Consider the following 27,662-nt stretch of genomic DNA (forward strand, 5'->3'; position numbering starts at 1 on the left):
AAAGTTTGCTCAGTTCTATAAAAGAATTAGAACATTATTAAGAGCAAGATCTAAGTTCAAGTCATGCTACTTTATTCTATTCCCTGAGTTCTCTTTTTAGGAAGCCTAATCATGATGGTTTTCTTTGCTGCTAATGGATAGCAACTGGTTCCAGATAAATCTTGTTCACTACAGAACAGAGCAGAGAATCCTCAATCACAACTTTCAGTGAGCAAGTAAATTTGGATGGGATTCTCTGTAGATATTTTGAATAGGAAATCTTAGATCAGATTATGAAATTAATACTTCTTCACATCTTTCTTTGAGAAGGGGTCAAACCTCTGTTCCTGAAACAGATTTCTGATCAGAACATAATCAATGTTAGCTTCCTTTGAACCTGACCACAAATATACAAAAATACTGTAATGAGAACAAGTATATGAGCAGCCTTGTCTAGTGGAAGGTGTTCATGCCTATGGCAAAGGGGATTGGAATTAGATTATCTTTAAGGTACCTTCCCACCGAAAACATTCTATGATTTTATAAGCATTTTGTAGCAGTGTGATGTCACAGACAGTCAGACACAAAATGTAAGCATTTTACATAACTATTTAAGTAGAAATAGACAAGGCAAGTGAAGATGAACGTAGCTTCTGGCAGGAATCATTCAAAAAGTGATAATTTGCTAGACAAAGCAGAAGGAAGGCTCAAATAATAGCAAACTGATAATCCTACTGAATACAGGGAAGATGACTGGCAAAACCAAAAACCAAGATAAGCAGTCAGGAGCAGATAAGGCAGATGAGACTGCTTCTTTTGGGAGGGGGGTAATAGCAGCAATGTCACAGGGTGAAAGAGGATAAGTCTGACTCAGTCCTGACTTCTCTAATCAAGGGGCTCTGAAGTCTGATCTCAGCTGCCACACCCATCAGTGGCTCTGGCCATGGGCGTTACATGTACAGCTGTGCTGGTGTGCACTCATCTCTGATTTAGGATATGGCCACCAAAGGTTAATAGCTCTGAATGGTGTTAGTGATTAACAGTGTCTAAGGACTAACCATCAGCATCTGTGCTCTTAAGGAGTAAATTAATTCAGCAAAGGTTTGATTTACACTGGACTGATATATCAGTCTTCCAAGCACTCCCAGCTTAGACAACTCTAATTCCCTAATGGATATATACTTATATACATACATTGCCACACTTCTTTTGCCAGAATTTCCCTACATTATCTCTACCTCTAGCAAATAGCAGAGAATTTCCCAGGGGGAAATCTTGCTGTATTTCCTGTATGCCAGCATATAATCCAAACAAAACTGTCAGAGCTCCGTCACTTTTTGCTGTCACCCTATGTAGCAAAAGATAGGATATTTTTTTTTTTTAATATCTCACTCATACTGATGGTGTTATACAAATAATAAATATCAAAATCTATTTATAGTTATGATTTATACTTATCCAGCCAGACATAAATGGAAGAAAGACAACTGTGACCAGACAAGCAGAGCTGAGCTGTATGAATTTCAAACAGTAAATAAAAAGTCTTGTGTTTATAACTAGGATGTTTGATTTTGTTTTTCACTTATTTGCTTTCACATTTGAAAGAAAAAATAAAAGAAAAAGAAACATAAATTAATATGATGACAAATTAAATAACAACAACAACAAAAATAGGAATATCTTCTTTAGCAATGGAAACTTACCAAACTTCTTTTTTTTTTTTTTAATATCCCACTGAGAAAAAGAAAAAAAAATAATTTCTGGCTGTGATATATCATGGGCTAATTATAGATCCCCTAACTGAAATCACTCATAGTCAATAGCTTTTTAGAACTGGATTGGAAAATGTACTGGACAAAATATTCCAGGAAAAGTTTGTCTTGGGAGAATGCTTTAGTAGGCTTTTTCCATTCCTAGCTTGTAAAATACCTGTGGTAGTTTAGTCCAGCTAGAATCTGAGAACCACATTACTGCTTGCTTACTCCTTTCCCAGCCTCATCCGGGGAAGATATTCGGAAAAAAAAAAGGAAAACCTTGTGGATTGAGAGAAGAACAGTTTATTAATTGTAAAAAAATAAGATAATAATAATAATATAATAATGATGATAAAAATGATAATCTTCATCATCATCATTGTAATGAAAAGGCTCTTGTGAACCTCCTCACTGGCAGAGCATGGGAAACTAAATAGTCCTCGGCACTGGGTGAGCACTATATAGCAAAATTTACATCGACTTGTTGTCAAACTTATACTAAATCCCAAAATACAGCACTATAACAGCTACTGAGAAGAAAATTAACTATCCCAGCTGAAACCAGGACAACATTGGATTAACACAAAACTTGGTGATTTCATTCTTGTATTTTTAATTCCTTATAGATGATTTCTGAGTTTTGCTTTTATGAGTGTGATCTTTAGCTACAGAGACAGATTCTGATGTTGTTTTATCATTACACAAACCTTTTTTGTATGTTAAACCATGTTAAACTAACTTGAAATGGGAGAAGATGCTATGCTTCTTTATGATTTGTTGCTCTCACCTGGGAAATGGAGAGAGCAATATTTATGAGGGACAAAGAAGACACATGGGCCTGTTAACAAATAAGTAGTTTTCTGCACAGAGGCAGATTGCTATAATTGTAAATTGACTCATGGCCATTGTTTTGATAACTTGTAGATACAGCTTATTCCATATCTGCCTTTTTTTTTGTTTGTTTGTTTGTTTTAATATGTAAAATGTGATAATATTGTTGAAAAAGTAGAGCCTGAAAAAGCCAATGAAAGAGTCCAGAGAGCTCCCAAAGTGTGTTTACTTTGGCATAGGAAAGACAAAATTAAGTGTAAAGATTTCTGACTGTAATCATGATACACTGGTACCTATCCAGATAATTGACTTATTTCATTCAGAAAGTGGAATATGCAGCAAATTCACATTGTTCTGTTTGTGACCTTGCACTTTGTTAGAGCTAATTGTCATTATGAGGCTGAAAATTCAAGCTCAAAGATCCAATTCATGTCCTGACTGCAGGATAGCTGGCAAAAGAAGATGTGAGTACAGAAGACCTGGAAAAAAGAGGAACAGATTGTTTTTCTGGAGCTTTTTCAGGACAGCCCTTCAAGAGAAGCCGCATTAATTTCTATAGAGGAAAAGCAAAGACTGACCTAATTTAATTTAGGGTTAGTTTAGATAGAATGGAGAAAGATGTAAGGTGCAGAAAATGTCCAGTGGAACTATGGTGAAAACTGATCAGTTTTCCAAGTACTACACTAATGGAAGAAAATAGTTTGGCTTACATCAGATGATATTAAGGAGAAAAACCTGCTAAACCAAACAAAATCTTTGCTACATTAGGAGATAGTTGCACACTTCTATACACACCTTTTTTATTTTTTTTTCAATAACTGAACACTAAAAATCAAAACTGATCTCATCTATGATTGCAATCTTCCAGGATACAAGGGAAGTGCATGGACTGTGTTACTATAAAGGAGACAAGGTTTATCTTTTAAAAATCAATTTGCAAATTACCTGCAACAAGTCCAATGTAATAAAATGCTTTGAATAACTTTTCCCACACCTGAAAATACATCAATTAAAACCTTTGAGCTTTAATGACAGACTCTCCTCTGTTTGCTTGAAAAGAGAAACAGGTAAAATACCTATGTATATGCACTAAAAAAAGAAGGTGGTAAAGCAATAGGCCAGTTTATAATTTGTTATTTTTTCTACATAATGACTGTGGATTCCCTGCTCACCTAAAAAACCCCAGCCTGTTTATTTTTTTAATGATGAGCTGCTACCCAAAAGAAACAGAATGGCATTCTGTTGACGCCATATGGTGGCTGAAAAATGGATTCCATAGTATTCTATTTGTTAGAATGTCTTCTGAGTTTCTATATCCATAATTTATGTTGGGGCCTTCTCTGATTGCCAAAATATTCAAACGGCTTTCTCTTCACAGGGTAGCCTGCGTGGGGGGAAGAAGGTTTTCAAAACAGCAGGACCCAAACAATCTCCTACTGCTCAGAGGAGAAATCATTTCCAAGCTTCTGTCCTTCTGGCTGCTTTCATTGTAATAATAATTTACATCCTGTGCGAGGAAACTGTTTGCACTCAGAAGAAACCTAAAATAATAAATAAAAAGAAGGGGGAAAAAAAAAACCCTCCAACATTTTATGTGCTTGCATGCTAATACAAGAATTTGTGAATATTAAGCATCAATTTAAAGTTGCATTGACTCCTAGGCTCTGACGTAAGTAGATAGCTTAGGCTTTCATATCTTAATGGAAAGCGATATGCAGAGGTTATTGAACAGTGCAGTTTCCAAATGATTGCCTCTGCAGCTGGCATAGAGAGATCCAGAGTGGTTATGGATGAGCTAAAATAATTAAGACATATTTCTCTTGGTGTCTGCTTGGTTATTACTCACTTTTTAAGAGGCCATAATTTAGGCAAATATTTAAGTATGACTGTGAATTACAAACAGATATTTCATATGGTCTTAATATGGTGTTTGAGGCCACTTGCATTATGCAGCAGGATATGTGTGTTGTAAGCAGGAGGGATCCTGGAATCACATTAAAGGACTGAGCAGTCCCTCCTTTCTCACCTTTCTCTTCTCCTCGATCTATTACAGGTTAGTGCTTTCTGCTGTTTGACCTGGTCTGCTTCCCTCTTGCCTCTGGGATGTTGGCAGGAGCACACAGGATGATGAATGGACACCTGAATGTGGGGGGAACTAAAACCAGCTGCAGCAGGATTATTAATGCTTAGCAGAATAGGATTATAGGAGAAGGAGACCACCTGTTGTGGGGATCTTCTTAAGAATTAGATTGGAGCTGTTTGACCCCAAGATACCCTGGTCTCAGAAGATTATTTATTCTCAGGATTAAAATGGAGTTATATGGAGGTTTTATTTCATTCCTCAGACTTGGGAAGCATTCCTTCATTCTTGACTCTCTGGCTATCCTGGGGATACAGCTGAGGTACTCCCGTTGAGGTCTGAAAAAGTAATTTAGCCAGTAGCAAACTTGGATCCCATGAAATTGTAGTTTTTATAAAGAAATGGGATGGAAGCTGGATATTCTTCCTGAGCATCTGGCAAAATGCTGCTGACAGCTTTGCTTATTCTGAAGGAGTGCTGGTTTAAAAAATGTCTTCATTGTAATGGAGATTTACTGATGTGAATACGTATTTCTTGTATTAGTCTGTTTAATGGCAGTGTCTTAGAAGTTCAGTCAATATTTAAATCTGACATATTCTCTTCCAAACCAAAAGAAAGAACTTATTCTTCTGTAGGAAACGAAAGTAGAAAACCTGTGACCAAATTAAATTAAATTTTTAAAGAAGGATTATATGTGGAGGAAATCTTGAAATACTAAAAGTAACCATGTTTTATATGGGGAGAAAAAAGGGAAATTTCATTCAAGAGTTGCTTCTACATACGTATTACAAAAAGTTTCTGGAAAAAATGAAAGGATGGGTCAAAAGTTCTAGCAAGAGCAACAAGAAATCTAAATTGCAAATTCTTTTACAACTTATTTAAGACAGCTTTCTAAATTTATCCTGCTCTACAGAGCAATTCTTTATATAACTTGAATTCAGGATATCTGATAAATTTCACTCATGTGAACAGCTCTGTTCAAGTTATTTATGCTAGGAAAAAGATTGAGTCCCCAGTATTCACCTGGACTAGTGTAAATGAATTTCTTTTATTTAAGCTTCCATTTACCTTTCAGGCATATTGTCTTTTATACCACAATTACTAGTTTTTATGTCTACTTTTGTATAAACTGCAGTTGAGGTTAAGCCAAGTTGACTCTCAATGTGAAGACAGAATCATTACTGGTGAGAAGACAGTCTGACACTGGTTTTACCCCAAGGTGATACTAGCGAAAATCTACCACAGAAACCTCCAGAAGCATTAAGATTCAGCTTCAGAATAATTTAGCTGTTTACAATGTGTGTTTAGACGTAATTTCTTTGTCTAAGGTTTCAGTGTAGTTGTTGGGGTTCTCAGGTGGGTTTCTGTTACCTAATGTGGATCTCTGCTGCTGGATGGGCTTTGAGGGCTTGAGATATCTACACAGGACTTACAGTATGGCATGGGAGCTAGGAGAACTCTTTATTCTTCTGAAGCAAGACTTGGAGGCTAGAGAAAAATCTGAGCACAGGATCCCATTCCAGGCAAATAATGTCAGTGGAGGCTAAAGAGTTGTTATCACTGCTTTAGAGCAGAGACACAAATTTTACCAGCTAACAGCTCCCTAGGATCCATGGACTGCACTGATGAGCTCTTCTCTTCAGTAGAATGGGAGCTGGGACACACAATGAATGGGGAAACTTAGGTCTTGTTCAGCTGCCTGAAAATAGTTGTTTACTGTCATTTGAGATCCAGAAAGGTTCCTATAGAATGTGGAAGTATTGATGGCTGTGTATAATGTCTGCAATAACACTAGGTGCTATTTGTGCTTTCAGTACAGTTCTAGGAGTACACTTTTTTTTCTCTACTGGTGTGGACATATTCTGACTTTTCCAGTCATTAGGACTGTACCTGCTTATAGATATTTGCCCTGTCAACAAAGATTCAAAAGAGCACATTTTGGTGCAGGTAATTGCAACTGTGTTTTACTCTCAACCTGTTGATTAATTGCTGGAGAAAAGATTCAAGGCAAACAAAAGGAGGTGATAGTTTTATCACTAAGTTATTCCAAGTACTGTTTGTGTCTCCTCAATCGAACTTACAGAACTTTTCTCATATACAATATTGATGCTTTTGTTCCCTAGAAAAGCTGCAATAATTTGTTATTAAGGTGTCACAGTACTTCTAATTTCGTTTCTTCATTTTCTGTTCTCCTCTTTAATTCCTTTTGCATGCTGCACTGAGAATAGATGATGAGATGAGCTATAACTCCCTTGCAAAACTTTCTTCTTTTATGCAGAGCTGTTTCTTTTTTTTTCAGAGCAGGACCACGTGCTCTAGATCTAAGTCTTTCCCTCCCTTTGCTTTCTTAGCTTTCAAGGTCATGTGTTTGAGTATTTCAGTTGCAAGTATCAGAAGTGCTACTTGATTGAGACAGAATTTTCCTTCCGTCTTGCCTCTTCTAAAAACACACCATGATTCAGGTATTAATGGATTAAGAAATGTAAGTGTTCTTGATTAGGGATTATAGAGATGAGAATGGCAATACCCATGCAGCCTCATAATGCATTCTGATCTTGGTATATTGATAAGAGAAGACGTGAAGGTCTGAATTTTCAAGCTGCATATGAGAATGCTAGTACTATAATTTGGATTTAGTTTGACTGGAATGATGCAGGGAGGAGATGTCTACTCCTAACTACTGGCTTTCCTACCAAGCTGTGAACACAGAGAGAGGACCAAGAAAAGACTATTATGTTCTTCACTGAAACATTGATTCATGCTTGTAAGGGGACATAAAAGTGAAATTTTGTGATTAGAAAAACTGATATAGGTGTGGGGAAAGGACCTGTCTTTCTGCCTATAAAGCCTTCTGTTCATTTGGCTCAGGAAATTTCATTGAACCCACCTTCTTAGGTCTGTGGGTATGTCCAACACCAGGCATTGATTTGCCTATCCTTTTTTTATCCATATCTGTTAGCTGGGTTGAGCTAATCATTGCCTCTCCAGTGCACCTTCACAAACAAGCGTGTGGCAAATAAAGATGGGAGATGCACATACAGGCTTTGCCTCTAAATGTTATGATTTCAATAACACCTAGACCTGAATAGTTCCTGAGTTGAGATACTATACAGAGAAGTCCAACCCATGACATCCATATTATTTTTCCTATCATGAAAGCTTTATATCAGCCTACAAAACTTGACTTATGTCTACAGGCCATTATATCCACAACAACACTGTGTTAGGAAATGGGAAATGCCCAGCGAGTGTTACATTTTACTCTTGTTGGCATATGACAACAAACAGGTTTTTTCAGGTCAAATGGACGGCTTAAAAGAAAAAATCACTGAAAGGATTATGTGGGTATTCAACAACTAAATTCTGAGCAAAACTAAAAAGGATGTCTATTGTCAGGAGAGTCACTGATAAAGCTGCAATATAATTAAAATTCTGGGATTTTTAAATTCTTTTTATTTAAAGGACTTGATTCTGCATTTCACAACATGATTTTAATGCCAAGGTACTTGTCTTTAATCCAGTGGAGATGCACCGATGTAGGGAAGAATTATTTCCAATATTATTAATTTCTTTTATCTCTTCCTTTTTTGTTATCTGGGAAGATTAGGAAACAAAATGATAATTAATTTATAATTATGTTGATCCAGTATACAGAGATATGCCTTTAATATAGTTTGCAATGTATTTTGAAAATAATCAGTTTTTTAACCGTTATTACAAACTCAAATTTTTATGCAAAACGACCATTACTTGTGAAATCCTGCCCCCTGACAGCAAGATTGTCATCTGCTTGAGCAGAGGGACACTTTGCTGTCACTATCTTAACTTCAAAATAGCTATTTTTCACTAGTCAAACAGAGGGAATGTCTCGAGCCATAAAAGACTTTCAATAAATCCTTTACCAATAGGGAGTACAAGTTAAGGCCACATTCTCCTCTAGGAAGATAAGAAATCATGAGTGCTTCAAGAACATCTGAAGCTGACCTAAAATGTTGTGTTTAGACTCCACTTCAAGGAAACAAGAGGACCCAGTGTGGTCTTCTCCAGTCTGGAGTGATGCTACAGACCTTGCACCAAGGACAGCAGGGACGAGTGGAGCTTTCATTGGTCTCTGCATCTTTCAAACCACTTTGAATGCTGCAAATGCTGCATGCAGTGTAAGAGAACCTGTTTGTGAAACATTTCTAGACAAGTGTATCCATTTTAAGAAGTTCATTTGTTGGATGAATTTCAGATAAATATCCAAGCTCTTAGGTATGTACCCAGTCCACCAAACTTATCTGTCACTCTGGCAAAGCAATGATGGCTTTAAGTATAATCACTTATAATCAAGTATAAACACTCTCAGTGTTAGCAGCAGAATGCTGTACTTAGAGGCTTGACAGCATGCTTAGTATGTTGTGCTTTGTAAGAAAAGGTAAATATTATTACCTGCTATTACACAGGGACCAGAAGAGTTCCAATGATTTGTTCATAGAAATATAATTTTTCATTTATAACCACTAACTGATCTGTTAAGGAATGAAACATATAAACTGGGTTCATCTGCTTTGAAAAGAGCAAGGATTACCTCTGTAACTTGACGCTTGATTTTCTTCACTTTTGTAAGAATTACCCTATTCTTTTTTAACACCAATATCACAGTCCTTCATTTTGTGAATGCAAAATCAATGTGTTCTGAAGACAACACGCCAAAAGACAGGCTCATAAAAATGTAGGACTTTTATTCAGATGCTTAATTACAAAGTCTAAATGCACTAAATAACTTCCACTAATCAACAGTGAGATATATGTATGGAGGCAATATTTCTCATCTGAGGTCTACTGTAAAAAAGGAGGCAGGAACTGATGCAAAAACAAAGCAGAAATTATTTATGTTGATCTTAGCAGCTTTCTGTATTTATGAGTGAAACAGGACTGGAAGAGGAGTGTCACTCCAAAAGATCTGGGCTTATTTGGTCTCAGACTGGAGGAAATATTCCTCCAGTTTATGATCTGAACTGTTTTAGATCAGTAATTTATGTATGATTTGCAAAACTTTTATCTTCAATGTCTCAGCCAAATAGTTGCACTTTGAAGGAGGAGAGCGGGGAGGAGAAAGAAGGGTGTTCAGTATAACCTTTGTTAATGATTTAGTTTATTGCCAATAATTTTGTGTTGATTCTGCCTTTTCCTTATCTAGTTTTCACGCATTTCCTTCATTGATATTCCTGCATCATTCTCAGCTGTTCTCTTTCTATTTATTTTTTAAGAAGCTCTCCAAAGTCTGATTTCCTTAATCATGGTTGCTGAATTTACTGAAACCATAAAAGACTTACATTTTTTCATTTATTTGAATTCTTATTTCACTAATTTTTATGTTGTGCATTTGCAGGTTGCTTCTTTAGATCCTTTTCACATTAAGATTAGCATTCAGATTGTTTGTAGTACTGTCAAGTACTCCACGCCCGACACTAATTATCAATGCTGCGACAATGAATGGCAGCATCATATAAAGAAATTAAGGACAGAGTTGTCCACAGAAAATAATAGTCTTACATTAAAAAAAAAAAAAATAGACGATATGTGGGTGAACATCCTTGGCTGGTTAAAATAAAACCCTTGAAGATAAAAAAATCACATGAGTTTACACTTGCTGAATATCTGGTTTGAGGTTTCTGTATGCTGCATGCCAAGGATAGAGAGTAATGGGATGCTAAAGGCAGAGTGATTCCCCCAGTGATTCCAAAATAAGGTGTATTGAAGAAGAGGTCCATGGTGTGGTACTACAGCATCTTTCCAAATGGGAATCCCAGTTGCTGGGACACTGTTAATGCCATTTTTCTAGAAAAAAAAAAAAAAATGGATAAACCAGAAAAATCTACTGCTAATTTTAGACCTGTGATCCAAAGGGGAGATTTAAAACTGATTGCTCAGGCCTTAATTTCAAATACAAGTTGCAAGATTACTATGATTAGAACCACAGCAATACATGCCATGATTTTATTTTGAAAAGGAATGGATTTTCGTTTTCCAACTGATTTGTTTCAAGCCAAACCATTAGAGCTACATAACACAGGCTGTCATCTGTGTTTCAATATCCTTTAAAGTCTGCTGGTCATGATGAATTTTTTTCTTCTTCATCATTCTGGTTTGAGAGAAGCATCAAGTATTTTAAAGAAAAAAAGAATTGCTTAAAAGGATGCTAACTGCTACAAAGCATGAAAACATCATGTAACTTGGGAATAGAAATTCTCCTAAAAATAATTTGCAAATTTTAACCCTAATGATCAGCCTGATGATGATAGCCTGGTGATAACTATCATAGCCCAATGTTTTGATCAGGCTAATCAAAATATTTCCCCTGAACCAAAAATAAAAATAGTGACTGCCCTTATTAAAATAGTTTTGTGAGTTGTCAGCTATTTTGACCAAGTGATAATGAACAATAAAACTGGGAAATAAACCATAACCTATTAGATGGCCAAATCTTCATGTTAGTAAGTAGCTTTAGAATACTACTTCTTGATGATGTATTTAAGCTCTAGAATAAACAATTTTATTCCTTTTAATCACCATGCAATGCATGGCATTGATTGTCAGTATAAAGATATGTCAGGCCTCAGGCCATTCTTATATATCAGTTGCCATGAATTCTGCTGAAAACATCAGTCATGAAACATTAACTTCTTAAAACAAAAATCAAACTTCACAGGCATCACAGCAGATGTGTGAACAAAGGAAATCAACAGCTGGATTTGTTAAGGTAAACCCATATGAATACACACAGAGCATTGACTCATTCTCTTTTTTCTTTTATTTTCTTATCACTCACCATCCTATCCTCAAAAATTTCATTCTTCTTCTCCATGTTCCTTAAGGAAAGGGTGTGATCCTTAGCAATTCTACATGCTCCAAACTTTTTCAGTAAAAGGAGAAAATCTATTTTATACTGAAGGAAGTTCTATAATTTCTGATTACCATAAAATGAGAGATACTATAAAGGAATTATACCCAAAGGAGAAGGCAGAGAAACCCCTTCTTTTCTCGAGCCCCCAGAGAGACCTTGTTGGGTGCACACAGAGAATTTCTCATACCTGAAAGTTCCTTCTTTCTCAGATTATCCACTGCAAATTACAGGATTTCCCTTCAGATCCACAGGGAAAGTAAAGTCACCATTCTTTGCTAGAGACACTCCCTTTCCCAGACACAAGAAAAGCTCTCCCCAGTTTTCCGGGTTTCTGACACTAACACTTGTGTTAGTATGCAGTATATGTATGTTTGTAGCCTGTCTGAATCTTGGCCTGGATTAAGCAGGTTGGATTAGGCAGATTGATGACTATTCTGCTACCATATTGATTTCAGCTGGAGTTTGTTGAGCTTGCTGCACTTCAGTATCTGTCAGGAAGAGTACATTTCAGATAAACCTTCAGTTATCTCATTCCAGGAACAGTATGATAATAATAAATCTTAGACATTCTTCAGTTTGTGTACGTGTCAGCTTTATACCTAATGGCTTGGATGTTCACCTGAAGTTTACCAGTATTAAAATTGCTTTGGGAGTCTTGTGCTGCCTGAGGGTGTTAAGGGATTCCCAGCACAACTGTTATCAATGCTGGAAGGGAGACTGTTCCTGCCAGTTTTGGTGACAAGCCTATAATAAAAAAGACAAATATTTTATAGAAAAAAAGTAGATGTCATGGATATTTTGACATGTCTAATAAACATCCACTTGAATTCTATTCTAGCACTAAACAGAAATTCCTGTTTTGTTCAATGAGCCTGGAAAAAAAGATACATGGGCAGATGGGAACAAGGGGTTAAGGAAGAAATATTTGGACATCTCAAGGGGAATACTTGTCTTATTTATTTGCAGGTCAAAATGTGTGCCTTTAGCACAGACTTCGAAAGTATTGATGTCAATTTAGTGCAGATTTCATCTCTCTGTTTTGTAAGAGGTTCATATTTACAAACAAAGAGAGAAAAAAAGTAAATTTAAGGTCAGTTCTGATAAACAAATAGAACAGATGACAATCAGAAATGGCTGGAACAGTTCAATGTTCCAAATCTATATAGCTTGTAGTTTTCTATACTTACATGTTTTTATTACACTCACTTGACTTTTCTCACATTGCTATGGAGCATATTTGAATTGAAAAATTCCAAAGGAAATAAATCTGGAACAATTTTAAGGAGATAACGATAACAATGTGGTCTGAATTTGGGGTTTTTCTTCTTTCATTTTATGTATGCAGTAGGATTACCAAAGTGAAATCAGATACGCAGCAGTTTAGAGAATTATACATTCAAGAACAGAAGCATCTTCAAATTAGCATCTCTCTTTAGACTTCTGCAGCTGCATCACAAAAACAATAACAGTGTCTTCTCACTCCATTTGCTGGAGTTTCTGTTTTATAGACTTTCCAATGGCAGATGCATGTCCAGTCAGTGTGTCTCATGTTATTGGACTATTATAGTCACTACGTATTTTAAATCTTTTCAGTGGAATTGGATCAAGAAACAACACAAGTGAGGCCACAAACCTTTTGCAGGAACATACTCTAATGTAATAATGCTTGTCCTAGAGAGACACAATCTGACCTGTGACATTTAGCCAGTATGTGGAGAAAACACAGGAGGTAGCAGGGGATGGAGAGGGCAGCATAACAAACTTGTAGATGGTAGATTGATAAATTTAACTATGCCACAAAAAAGATAAGGACAATTGACTTTTAAAGAGACTATGATATCTCTGTAAAGGACGATCAGGACAAAGAATGTTTAACTTGGACACAAATAAGATTGTGGGACCTGATGTGCTGTCCTCATGAATGCTGGGGAAGTTACCAATGTTATTGTGAGGGCACTCTTGCTACTTTTCAAAAGATCATACAACCAGGAGATATTCACAGGGACTGGGAGAAAGCAAATATCACTCCTATCTTCATGAATGTCAAGATGGAGGGTCTAGAAAACTAGTCTGGTCATCATCACACCTGAGAAGCTGGTGAAGCAGTTAATCCTGAAAACAATTTTCAGACTCATGAGGGACAAAGTGTTGAGAGAAATCAGACTGGATTTATAAAAGAAAATGGTGTTTGATCCACATGATAGTTTTCTAAAATGAAATTGCTAGCTCAGTGGATGAGGGGAGTTCAGTGGTTTTGTTTATTTTGATCTTACTTTGAATGCCATCTCCCATGATATTCTCATCTGTGAACTCAGGGTTTGTAAATCGACAGTGAGATGGACCGAACATTGACTGAACTTCCAGGCCTGAAGTGTTGTGGTCAGCAGTACAGGGTCCCACTGGAGGATGGTCACTCCTGGTCTTCTCAGGGGTTGATAATGTGGCCAGGGTTGTGTAAACTTTTCATTAATGTCCTGGATGGAGGCACACGGTGCACTCCCAGCAAGTCTGCAGATTATACAAATCTGAGAGGCATGGCTGGTAGGGCAGGTGGGTGTGCTGCTGTCCACAGAGACCTCCACAGGCAGGAGAAACGCATCAATATTCCTCATGAGAACAAAGGGAAATCCAAGTCCTGCAGCTGGGGAGGAATGACTCACCACACCCATAAAGCCTGGGGCTAGACTGGAAATGAGCTGTGCAGGGAAGGACCTGGGATATCCTGCTGGAACCCCAAGCTGGTCACGTGTCAGAAATGTGCCTCAGACTTAGGGAAGATCAGAATCCTACAGGGGTGCCAGCAGACCAAGGGGGGGGGGGGGGGGGGGGTACCCAAGGGGGACCCAAGAAACCAGGGGGGGGGGGGGGTGATCCTTCCCCTCCAACGAGCCCTGGCAAGTCACAGCTGCAGTTTTGGGCACCCCAGTGCAAAAGAAATAGGCACACTGGCGTGAGTCTAACAGAGGGTCAGGAAGATGATTAAGGTAGTAGAGCATCTGATCTACAAGGACAGGCTGATAGATCAGTGACTACTCTGTCTGGAGGAAAAAAGGCTCAGGGGGGTTCTCAACAATGCATAAATCTGATCAGGGAGTGTAAAAAATACCACCACTCTCAGTGGTACCCAATTAAATAACCAGAGGCAATAGGCACAAATTTAAATGCAATGTGAACATAATAAAACACTCTTTCTTGGGAGGTCACACAGACACTGGAACTGGTTGCCCAGAAAGGTTGAGTCTCCACCTCTGGTAATGTTCAAAACCTGATTGGACATTGTCCCAAGTAACCTGCCCTGATTTAACTTGCTTGCCGTGCTGCTGTCCGAGTTTCTCTACTCCCCCGGGAAGGGGAGGAGGTCGTGCTGGCTGAGCTAAAGGCACCGCAGCCGACAGCCGGGGGGGGCACTCCCTAGATGCGCCGGGGCGTCCCGGGAGCGCCTCAGCAAGGGGCAGCAGGGAGCAGCAGGCAGGCGAAGTAGAAGAAAGAAAAGAGGGACCCTCCTCGGGGGTAAAATCCAGAGCCGTTTATTAACTCCAGGGGCACCAGCCGAGCAGGGACCACGAGGCAGGAATACAGCAGCTTATAAAGGGGGTGGAAACACGACACATTAACCAATGAGGGAAAACTAGGGAGTGAACAAACTCGTGAGAAACATGCCGGCTAGCCAATAGGGAATGTGACAGGGAGGGACCCTTGTTCCCGATCCAATCACCCACCGAAGAAAGGAGAACCTTCTGGAATATGGGAAGGAGACAGTGGGTGATGGACAGAACTTGGGGAGGGATTGACAGAAGGTAACCAGGGAAACAGGGGAGGAGAGAACGAATTGACACTCTCAGAGGGAGAGGTTCCAGGGGAGGGGGAGAGGGGGATCCCAGGACCGAACCATTATAGCTTTAGGGGGTAACAGAACACACCAAATGAATCCTGCACCACAACACTTGCTGGTAGTCCAAATGCTTTGGACTATTTGATCTGCTAAGGAACATTCCAACATTAGTTGTTTTGGGATTTTGTGTTGTAATGTTTTTATACAAGGCAGCTTTTTACAGTTCAACTGCAAGTGATACTGTATTCATTAACTAAATGGAAGATCAAATTCAGAAACTCTAAATTGCTAATTTTTTTTTTTTGAGATTGTGATTTTAATTGTCTTAGATGCTTATGAAAAATTGTCTTTGTTGATCTAAATCTGATGATTATGTTATAGTGAATAGTATTTCTGAATATATTTATGCATCAGTTTTTTGTATCATGTACACAACTGAGGAAAATTGCTATTTGCCTCCATGAGAATTTAGTTACTTTATCAAAAATATTGTTGCTCTTCTGTTTGTTTGTATGGTTCTCCTTTTTACTTCTAAATTTAACCTTGTTTACAGATACTATTCTGTAAAGTGGTCTCTAATCACTGCAGAATTAAGTAGTCACTAAGCATCTCTTGAAATTCTAAAAATAACAGAAAAGCCACAGGAATGTGAAAAGTGATAAACTTGATTGCACAGTTGAAGCTGTGGGAGAAAAATATGGATATTTGGTATGGAACTTGCCTTTTTCTCCTCTTCTTTTCACATTCTATTAATCATTAATATTTTTTGTGAAGTTTCTATACAAACAGAATACGGAGTTCTCAGGGCCTTTGATTTCACAAATGTGTTTGGAAGACCAAGCTGACTCAGTTGAACTATCCCTACATTTAATGCTGAGTTCTGTATACAACTCTTTAAGGAGAACCATTGAAAAGTTTCTCACTTCAAAATATGGCTATATTTTTGTACTGAAGAGATCCAAACAACAGCAGATTTTGTGGTGTTTAGAATTATCTAGGCAGTATAAAGCAAACTAAAATAGTAGCAACATTTGGACTGTGATTGAAACCTTTGTCCTTCATTTTAACGGAAAAAAAAAATTACAAAATACTCAAATTAATGACAGTCTCGTTGTGGGTGATATCTTAAATATCACCCACGTCTCAGATTCATCACTCTTCAAAGTTTATGAAGGCTGTCAGCTGGAGAGTCAAATCTCGGGCCCAGTTCTCTTCATTTAGTAGAAGACACACAAGTTTTCCGACATGCGCAGGGTTAGTCAGAATATTTATATAGTGTTGTGGGTTTTTTTTTTCCTTTTCTCACTCTCTGTGTGCTGTCTATAGCAAATTCAGTTATTTCCCCTGCTCTCCGTAAGTCGGGTGCTGCTGCTTTGTGCAGTTCTGCAGGTCATCCTGCATTGTCCATGGCAGATTTCTGCTGTACTGCTGTAGTGGATCTATCTGCCTCCAATTTGTCTTTGCACAAATGTGCAGTCTTTACTGTCTAGTGTCTCCCATGGCAGAACAGAAGCTTGAATTCTTCAACAATGGGCAGGTGGAAGATGGGAATGAGTTTAGGCTAAACTCTTATCTTCTATATTGAAGGACAAACATTTAGTATTTGTATTCTGAGCAGCACATTTTCTCTTCCATGCTAAATGATTAAAAACTGGGAAAAAAGGGAAGATTATGTCCTCAGCATCAATGCTGAGGCATTTTTCCATTACTGTTATTAGTTTAGTAATGTTTCCATCGTGCTGATCCCAAGGTTTCAACTTAAAGATCTTTAGCATGCTTCACATATAACTTAAGGGATTAACCAAGAATTTGTAATTGATTGTCTCTTTTTGGGAATACAATGCAGAAGAAAACTCCTAACTAAATAGCAAAATTTTCAGCACATAAAGCTTTACAGAAAGCATTGTATCCATACTTTGTGGGAACATTTAGATTTTTAATGATTTTGTTATGGGGAATTTTTTTTCTTTTACTCTCCTTGCACAGTGCTTAACAAAATATGGGGATGCTACTATGAATAATAAAGAATAACAACAAAAAAGTGACAATTGGATAGGCTAATGTGTTAACAGTGACTGAATCTTTGTTGTTTTTTTCTTTTGATACTTTAAATCAAATTTCATTTGGGTATTTGCAGGAAGGGGGAGTTTACTGTGGGGTTTGTTTGGTGTGATGGGATTTTTTTCTTTTTTCTTTTTTTTTTCTGTTTGCTCATAATTGTGGGGTTTTCTTTTTTTTTTAAATGTTCTGTTTATTTTGGTTTTTAGGTTGTTTTATGTGTGGGAGGGTTGTTTGTTTTTTTATTAGGTTTTCTTTTTTTGGGGATTTTTGGTTTTGGTTTGGGTTTTGTTTGTGTTTTTTTTTTTTGTTTTGTTTTTGTTTTGTTTTTGTTTTTGTTTAAAAGACCTCTGGAATAATTATCTACTTTCTCACCTGGAAAATAATAGGAAAAGATAGCAATATGAAGAAATCACTTGAATTTTGTATTTAAGGAAGAAAATTATTCTTGCAAGATGGAATTAAAGGTTGTACAATTTTGTGTGTCGAAACAATAGTCTGTTTTTTTTCCCAGATGATCTAATAAAACATATCATATACTTTACATCTAAAGATGTAAGGATTTTACTAATGATGCAACTTTAAATTGCATAGGAAGAAAATGATACTAACTTAAGAGAAAGAGTTGTGGAGCATTAGATCAATGACAGGAAAACAGAGAACTGAAATCCTTGGTTAACATCTTGACAGTGAGGCAATTAATCAAACAAGATAGGCAAAGATATGTGACAGTGCCCTTTTCAAACAAGATTGTAAATGCAAATACCATGTATAATGGTGACAAAAGGTAATTAAGGGTAGCTTTCTGTACACTGCTAGTAAATTTTGGTCTAAGAGGTTTATGTCTCCCTCCTCAGTCAGTTTTATTATTAAAAAGTCTTGTTTTTTAAAAATAAAAATTGAATCTAAATATTTATATACCATAAAAGGGAGGACAGCTCTGAAATAAAGCTTTATTTTACAAAACTATTCAGAACTGGACTCATTATCTGGCCCCGAGGCCACATGAATAATCCTATCACCTCTTTCCCTCCAAAACACAGTGACTGCTTCCAAACTGCCTATTGAGACACGTCCCTGGTTGTGTTTACTGCTGAGCTACAGCCAGGCACTCTTTGAGAAGCAGTTTTGGCTGAAAAAATCTGTAACTAGCTGAATAATTTAGCAACACACATAATCAAGCTCCTGCATGCAAGGCTGAAACCCAGCAGTTTTAGTTTTCTAACTCTTTTGTAAACTGAAGAGCTCGATCTGACTAGGAAGGAGTTAACTTTCTTTATGGCATCTTCTATGGTGCTGTCTGCATGACAAAAGCAATGTCGATAGTACACTTTGTTTTGGCCATTCTGCAACAGTGCTTGCACAGAGTAATGGGTTTCTTTTTTTCCCCAGCAAATAGGCTGTGAGGAGACACAGATGGGACAGCTGACCCAAACTAACCCACAGGATATTCTATATCATATAATATGTTCATCAATAGAAGCTGAAGAAAGGATAAATAAAAGGGAACTTTTGGGGTTGCTGTGCTTGTCCTCCCTGTGAACCATTATAGGTGTTGAAGCTCTGCTTTCCAGCAAGTGGCAGGCACCTGCTTGCAGATGGGAAGAAGTCACTGAACTACTTATCTTGCTTTGCTTGAAGGCTCATCTGTGTTTCACTTATTAAACTGTCTGTCTTCACACAGCAGTCTCCTGACATTTGTTCTTCCCAGTCTCTTCCCCGTGGAGATTTGTGTGGAATAAGAGGGAGACCAGGTGAAGGCTTTGCTGGTCAGTGTCAATCCACCACTAATATTCTCAAGAATAAACCTAGTCTGCTTTCCTTATGCCTTTCCTTCAGATGCACACTCCCTTAAGACAGGAAAATTGCCATGCCTTTTTCTTACTTCCAGAAAACCAGACAGAAACATAAACAAAGTTGTATGACTTGGAGAGCCCAGTCACAGGAATTGGTCATTCAGTCACTAAGGGCATTGCAATCATATGATTTTCACCATGGTGATTGGATGAGAAGAGAATATTACTGAAGGGAGATGTCCAGCAGAGGAATGAGGCATCTGGAGAGATGATATAGATGGAGATCCCTCTTCCTTTCTGTCTCTGCAGGTTGTTGTAATCCCAGTTTTGGTCTATTCATTGCTTGAACATAGCTCCAAAACCAAATGTCAGAACATTACCAGATTCAAACAGTCCAAACCCACAGAACAATTAAAATATGTAAATAAAATTAATGTAATTATGAATAACAAACATGAAAAGGAACTGTATCATCTTCAGTGTGTGTGTGTGTGGGAATGCCCAAATCCCACCTGCGTCGATTTCAGAGCTTTTCCTAACTCATGAGTGACCCTCTAGCCAACAAATATAGTACCTTGAGCATTTTATTAATTTTTTTACTCTCTTTCCGAAAGTGTTTTTGGTGAGTCCTGAAGAGAAAAGAGATATTCATGTGCTAATTTGAATTTATCACTATATATGAATCCACTGAGTTTCAGAATAGTGTTAAACCAGCCTTATGATCCCCTAACAAATGACTTTGTAGAAACTCTTATGAATGACCCCAAATCCAGCTGTTCTGAGCACAGATGTGCAGTTTTTAAGGAGGACCTGAATGAAAACCCAGAGATGTCAATTGAAGGTTTTTGGTTGTGCGCAAGAAGGCTGTACTAAAGCATGTATACCAGGAGGCTTCCTGGCTTCCTTCTGTGCCATTTATAAAAAATAGGATATGCTGTTGGGAAAAGAAAATGGTAATAGTCTTTTATAATGTGAATTTTCATTACAAGCTATATATGAATCTGAAATGTATTTCAGGATTTTTAGGGGCAGAAAATCTGTTAAGTTTAAAGATGTTTATTTAAACTTATTTCCTTCTAACTGATTTTGTGGCCTCTGCAATGTTGCTAAATAAGAAAGTTCACAAAGTGAACCTTGGCACCTGCAGCAAAGTTGCAAATAGAAGAGATACTTCAGAATTCAATTTACTTTGTATTAACTTGAGATCTGATACTCATCATCTGCTTTAACTGCTTGTTTTATCTAAACTGCTGGAGTCACATGAACGGGAAAGAAAATTAAGAGATTTCAAATTTGTAGCTCTAAGCAAAATTACTTCCTTATCTAATCTAATAAGAGGCCGGATGAGTTTCCTTGTTTTAATAATCACTGTGTTCCAAACTTCCGTTCCATTAAAAAAATTAACATAAATTGTCTGGAGAATTTATCTTACTATAATCAAGAAAGTTTTCTTCAATACCACCCTAAAATATAAACTTGACAGTAGGCTGACAAACTCTTGTTACAGATTTTTCTTAGCATAGTAGAATTATAATGATGCATTTAAGATTTTGGAATAGGAAAAAGTGTCAGAGGGATGTAGACATCACAATGTCAGTGGCTGATGTGAACTTGGTGTGATTAGATTAGGAAAAGACAAGACTATACAAAGGCAGAGGTCTTTTAAAGAAAGTCTGGAAGGAGTATTGTTGATTTAGAAGGTCATATTTGACAACTAAGTAGGCATAGTATGAAATACTGAGACATAAAATAAAGGTGTTTAAAGTTTTGGTGCTCCATGTTATGATCTCACATTTACCACCTGGAGTCCAAAACAACCCTATTAGACTTCGGTGCTTATTCAGGAGACCATGAGATGTAAAACTTGTTTGTTGCTTCTGTTGAAATTTAATCAGCTGCAGTTTTTAGCATTAACAACAGTCTATCACTCATTGAGGAGAGCTCATAAGATGATTAAGGGTAGGGAGGTCACATCCTTAGAAGAAGGGGGAAATAATGTATCTCATGAACTTTGGAGCTGATTATTTTGATGGTATGGTGTTTCTTTTGGCTTGGGCGTGTGACTGAGAATGATAGAGAGAAACCTCATGAAGGATTAAAAGACAGGTCATGACTATTTTTCTTACATATAAATTTACATAAATCATCACTAAGCATAAGTGGTGTTCTCTGTCAGTGTAGGATTCCCCACTATGGGAAGGTGCTAAATTCTGTAGGCCTATTTAAGCAGTTTTTTGATCAAGCAATTATGATATTTGTCTTGTGTTTCTAATGCTGCATGGTGCAGGGAATACCAGTGAAGCTGTGAATGCAAAAATATCTCCTTTTAGCAATGTGTGTCTGTAAAGAAGGTAGAGAACCAGCTTTAGTCGTAAACAACCTCTCTGAAAGGAAATTTCTCTTTTGACTTTTGGTGCTTTAGTCAATGCCTAAGAATGATTGTTGCCTTCACTTCAGCCTGATCAACCATGTATGGAACAGGTAGTACTTTAGCAATTTCTCAGCTGTTCTCAAAATCCATGTGAATTTAGAGTATTTTTCCTGTTGCATTAGCGACTGTATCAGTCAGTAACTCACTGATGATCCTGCTTTAGTGTCCCGCTCAGCAGCCACTTGGGAAGAACATACAATTCCTTCTGCCTTACTTAAGCATGATCTTAGACTGGAAACCTTCAGGGTCATGAGATGTTCCTTATTGACTGCTAAGTTCCTTTATGCCTTCCAGTATAATTGCTGAGTGATTTATAAATATTTAATAAAAATAAGTACATATTTTCTCTTTTAATTTTGCCAGTTAATTCTAATAATGGAAGTTGAATTTTTTAAAGATTTCTTCTACAACTCTTATATCGAATATCTGTTCTCTCTTTGTCCTAAGAGTCCTGCAACATAGCTTAGTCCCAGACAGTGATCAGCAGTGTGATTCTTGTAATGACAGTCTTGGCTGTGATTCCTGGCCACACAAAGGCTAGATTATACATCTGTGGCACTTTAAAGGGATCTGAAACTGAGAATAAAGAGAAGTTGTGTCCACCAAATGGACCATTATATTGCCATGAAATATAAAATGGCTTTTGTGAAACTGAGAAATAGGCCTCTGTTGATTTTTAGAGATGAGTAATACTTCATAATTGTAACATAATATATTATTTTATGAAAGCATATACTGCAGTTATGGTATGAAAAATCAAAAGGTTCAAAACTCGTTAATCAATTTTAACATCTTAAGACACAGATATATAATTACAGAATCATTTAGGTTGGAAAAGACCTCTGAGATTATTGAGTCCAACCTTTGAAAGATCAATATATTGTCAATTAGACTGTGACATTGAGTGCCATGGTGAGTAATGAACACCTCCAGGAACAGTGACTCCACAGCCTCCCTGGGCAGTCCCTTCCAAAGTTTAACAACCCTTTCTGTGATGAAATTTCTTCTGATGTCCATCCTAAATCTCCCCTGGTGCAGGGTGAGGCCATTTCTTTTTGTACTGTCACTAGTTGCCTAGGAGAACAGGCCAGCTTCTACCAAATAATGGTAGAATATGTTAAATATATATGGATGTTATGCTTGTATATTGGTGTTACAGCCTATAGAAATACAACATGGATTTCAATATATAAACACACACAGATATATATTGATAAAGTTTCACACATATATGTCCTTTCCAAACCTTTTGTAATTTACCTGCTGATGATATTTTCAAGCTAAACTGCAAACATTTTTGTGGTTTCAAAATTAACTCACAAAAAATATAGAAGATTGTATCATGCAGATCATGCAGTTGTTTGTCTCCAGAATAATATCTTTAAAGTCATTAACAACTATTATAAGACTTGTGAAAAAACTGCAATAATTAGCAGCATTGATTCATAAGGAGTATGGAATCTACTCATCAGAGTCTTTTGAATGTAAAGCAATCATTTAAAGATGCATCTTGATATACTTTAAAGGAAAATACCTTCATGAATTGAAGCTGTTCAGTAACTATCTGGAATAGATCCAAATTTGCTTTGAAATCTAAATAAAAGCATCAGAATTCTGTTCTGAAGCAGTGGCTACAAAGTGATATGAATGTCTACTGGAGAAACTTTCAGGTACGAAAAAGAGTTAAACACCATTCAGGTTCAAGTGTTAAAAATTAGTCAAAATGTAAAGGATACAAGCACCCTGAACCTGTGCTATCTTTCACTCCTCCTAAGGCAATATTCAGGATAAGAAAATGGGTTTATTTTATTGTGGTGTTGTTTTTGTTTTGTTTTTTCCTTTCTCCTAGAAGGCTTAATGCTTAAATTCTACCTCTTATATGTTCAAATCCCAGCTCACTAATGCAGATTTTTGGATCCAACATTCAAGTACATAGTTTTCTATTCCATTTTGATCATGTTGTAGTTTACATGCAAAATATCACTAGGGAAATGTTCAAGCTTTCAGGCTACTGACTCACAGAATAAACATTGTCCAAAGCCAGCTCCTGTAGGGATCCACACTGTACACATGTCTATATATGCCAATAAATTTTCCACTAATGGACTTTTATCCTGATCAGACAGAGAAGAGAACAGCATGAGACTATTGGTACTTTTGTGTTTACATGAATATTGAATATTGTTTGTGCTTCTCTCTGTGTTGATCTGTGTGGCTGGCCATGAGTATATTTATATGTGTGTTGTTTACTTCTGTCTCTGTGTCTACTGGGAGCACATGTTGAGCCTTGTTAGGCTGAATGTGGGGAGATGGAGCTGTTGGACTTACCTTTGTCGGGCTGCAAAATTCAGCCACCCCTACAGAACCACAGGATAATTCAGCATGGAAAGGACAGCAGTTGTTCTCCAGCCGAACTCCCTGCCCAAAGTAAGGTTCAGCTATGGGATCAGACTAGCTCCATCAGGGCTTTCTACCCTGAAAACTTCATAATGTCTCTGGGAAATTTGTTCCAAAACTTGACTACCCTTGTGGTGAAGAATTTTTTCCCTATAGCAAGTCAGAGCTGTGAACTTCTTTTCTCTCTCTGCTGTTCATTCTCTTCACAGCAGCTGGCATGGGACTGTGTTTTGGATTTGTGCTGGAAAGTGTTGATAACCCAGGGATGTTCAGCTAGTGCTGAACAGTGCTCACACAGGGTCAAGGACTTCTCTGCCTCACACTGCCTGGCCAGTCAGGAGGCTGGGGGAGCACAAGAAGCTGGGAGAGTCACAGCTGGCAAAGCTGACCCCAAGTGACCCAAGAGATATTCTTCCATCATTCTCTGCAATAAAAGCACTGTGAAAGAAGGAGGAAGGGGGCATTTGGGCATTTTGCATATGCTGTCTCTCTTCCCAAGCACCCTTTACACATGATGAAGCCCTGCTTTCCCAGAGATAGCTAAATACCTGACTGACAATGGGAAGCAATGAATGAATTCCTTGTTTTGACTTGTTTGCATGTGCAACTTCTGTTTTAATTGTTCAATTGTCTTTTCCACCTGTACACCTCTGATTCTCTCCCCCATCCCACTTGGGAGGAGTGAGCAAACTGCCAGGCAGGGTTAAGTCACAGCACTCTCCCATACAAATAAGTTTTATTCCAATGTTAGAATAGCTTGAAGTACTTACCAACAGCTGATCCCTCTGACACATCGCCTGGCCTGCTCCTTGGATATGTTAAGGATAACTTTGTAGTAATTGATACATCTGCCACACCAGCAGAGTTTAATGTATGGCTTGGGGTTTACTAGATTGAGCCATAACATCCTGCAATTCAGGACCGCCCTGGACATTCAGAACTCTTTCATACATATGGAATATCAACTAAATAGCATCTTCTCTCTGGTTTTGAAGCTTACACAGACATTCCCTACACTGGCAGGTTCAACACAAATTTTTTGCTGGTAAAACAATGGTGTATGCTTACAGGTTAAAATAGTGACTCCTTCCATTTACCTTTGAGGCACATGGGTAGGAGGATCATTAACTTGTATTTGCTAACTGGTGGAAAAAGAACACAGGAAAGAGTTCCTTTAAATATTTTCAGTGAGAGTCCTGGACAAGTCACACCTATTATTTTGTAGTAATTCACTTTAGTAAGCAAAAATAATAGAGGCCATGAATACTGTTTGAAAATAAACTCTCCATCAGCAGCTCCTGAAATCCCTGGTCTAAAGAAATTATGTGATGAATGATGCACTATTACTACAAAATTGTTATTTCAGGTTTCCAAGCTAGCAGACATCCTAGCTGTATTTAAAAAAACCCAAAAACCAAAGTTAATTTCCAAACCATTTTTCCAGAGGTTTCTTTCAGTGACCTAAAGACTTACTTCAGTTTTGATCTCATTTATATATATATATATATATATATATATATATATATATATAATATATATATATGACTGTCTACTCTTCAATATCAACAAATGGAATTTTAAAAATTCATATACCATGTGAAAGGGTAAGATTTTTTTCAACCCTTACTGCTTACTGCAGGGAGATTTCCTTAGTATTTGACTTGTTTGTCAGCTCTTAGGAAAGCCAAGACCCTCATGATCAGTCTGAGAGCATCCCATTGCAGGGACCCTTCACTGAGCAGTCCTGCTTTATTGGAGGGCAATTTGAATTATTCAGGTACACACCCCTACAGCATGAGGGGGATCCCTCAGTGGGTCTCACCACCGTGAACTTCCAGAGGGCAGACTGGTTTCTTTAGGAGACTGGTGGAGGCAACCCCTTGGGCGGCAGTGCTGAAGGACAAAGGATCCAGGAAGGCTGGAGGTGTTTTCAGAAGGAAATATTAGAGGTACAGGAGCAGGCTATGCCCAGAGGCCAAGAGATGAACTGATGGGGAATAAGAGCAGCTGGCTGAAGACCACCAGGCTGAGATCCAGGGCTTTGGCTGGATCTCAGTCCTCAGGCAAAAAAAGGAGAGTTTATGACCTTTGAAAGAAAGGGCAGGAAACTCAGGACTACAGGGATGTCATGAGGTTATGGGGGGGGAGACAGTTAGAAGGGCCAAAGCCCAATGAGACTGTAATCTGGCTAGTGCTCTAAAAGACAATAAAAAATATTTCTATAAATACAAGAAATATTGCAAGAAAAAAAGGGCCAAGGAGAATCCCCATCCTATATTGGATGTGGATGGAAATGTAGTCACCAAGGCTGAGGAAAAGACTGAGGTACATAACTCCATCTTTCCTCAGTCTTTAACAGTAAGAAACCTGTTTGCTGTGGTTATTTGGAAAAATTTCTTTACTGAGAAGGTTGTCAGGCATAGGAACTGGCTTCCCAGGGAAAAGGTTGAATCATCATCCCTGGAAGAGCATAAAAGATGTGTAGAGGTGCTGCTTAGGGACATTGTTTTGTGGTGGACTTGGTGGTGCTGTGTTACTGTTAGACTCGATCTTAAAGGTCTTTTCCAACATAAACAAATCTATGATTACATGATGAGTTTTTGTGATTTATAAGTAGGCCTACATTTTAAAGGATTTCAGAGCCTTTTTCAAGGAAGACCAGAAGAAACACAAAAACAAGTGCTTGAAAGTTTGATATTATAAGGCTATTTTGGCATTCTCTCCCTGTACTTTATTTTGTGATCTTTTTGATCATTGCCTGAGTGTGAAGCCTTTGTTTCCTGAAAAAATTGTCACCTAAATATACGTATTACAGATGAAATAAGCTTATTAGATCATTTCATCCCCCTTGCTGGTGTATTGGGTCTGGCTGAGATGGTGTTTATTTCCCCAGAGCAGCCCTCAGAGTGTTATGCTTTGCATTGTTAGCTGGAAAGGTGTTGGTAACACACCAGTGTTTTGGCTGCTGATGAGCAGAGCTGGCACAGCACCAGTGCTGTCTCTCAACATTTTTCCCCCAACAAGGAGCTGGGAGTGGACAAAATTTTGGTAAGGGGACACAACCAGACCAGCTGACCTAAATTAAGCAGACTGCTATTCCATACCATGTGATGTCAGCGCTGATATAAAAGCTAAGAAAAGGAGGAAGAAGTGGGGCATTTCTTATTTACATTTTTTGCCTTCTGGAGCAACAACTGTACATGTTGAAGCAGGGCTTTCAGTAGAGAATAAATCTTTTTTATTCTCTTTGCTCATGCACACACAAACTTTCTCTTTTACTTTAGTAAACTGCCTTATCTCAACCTACAAGATGCTTTCCATCTTATTTTCTCTCCCCTATCTACCTGGGAAGTGAAATGGTTGAGTGGCTTGGTGGGCATCTGGTTTCCACCAAGATCAACCCACTACAGTCCTTTAAAAAGGCCATATGGGTTGAACCCTGACCCTAACTGGATGCCAGCACCCACAAAGCTCCTCTCTCATTCTACTCCTCAGCTGGACAGGACAGAGAAAATATAATGGTGGGTTTGTGAGTTGAGATAAGGACAGAGAGATCACTCAGCAAATACTATCACAGGAAAACCAGACTCAAATGAGAGATAATTGAATTTATTG

The sequence above is a fragment of the Onychostruthus taczanowskii genome, unplaced genomic scaffold (genome assembly GCF_017590055.1).
Source record: "Onychostruthus taczanowskii isolate IOZ18803 unplaced genomic scaffold, ASM1759005v1 scaffold11, whole genome shotgun sequence".
In the NCBI taxonomy this organism is placed as follows: Eukaryota; Metazoa; Chordata; class Aves; order Passeriformes; family Passeridae; genus Onychostruthus; species Onychostruthus taczanowskii.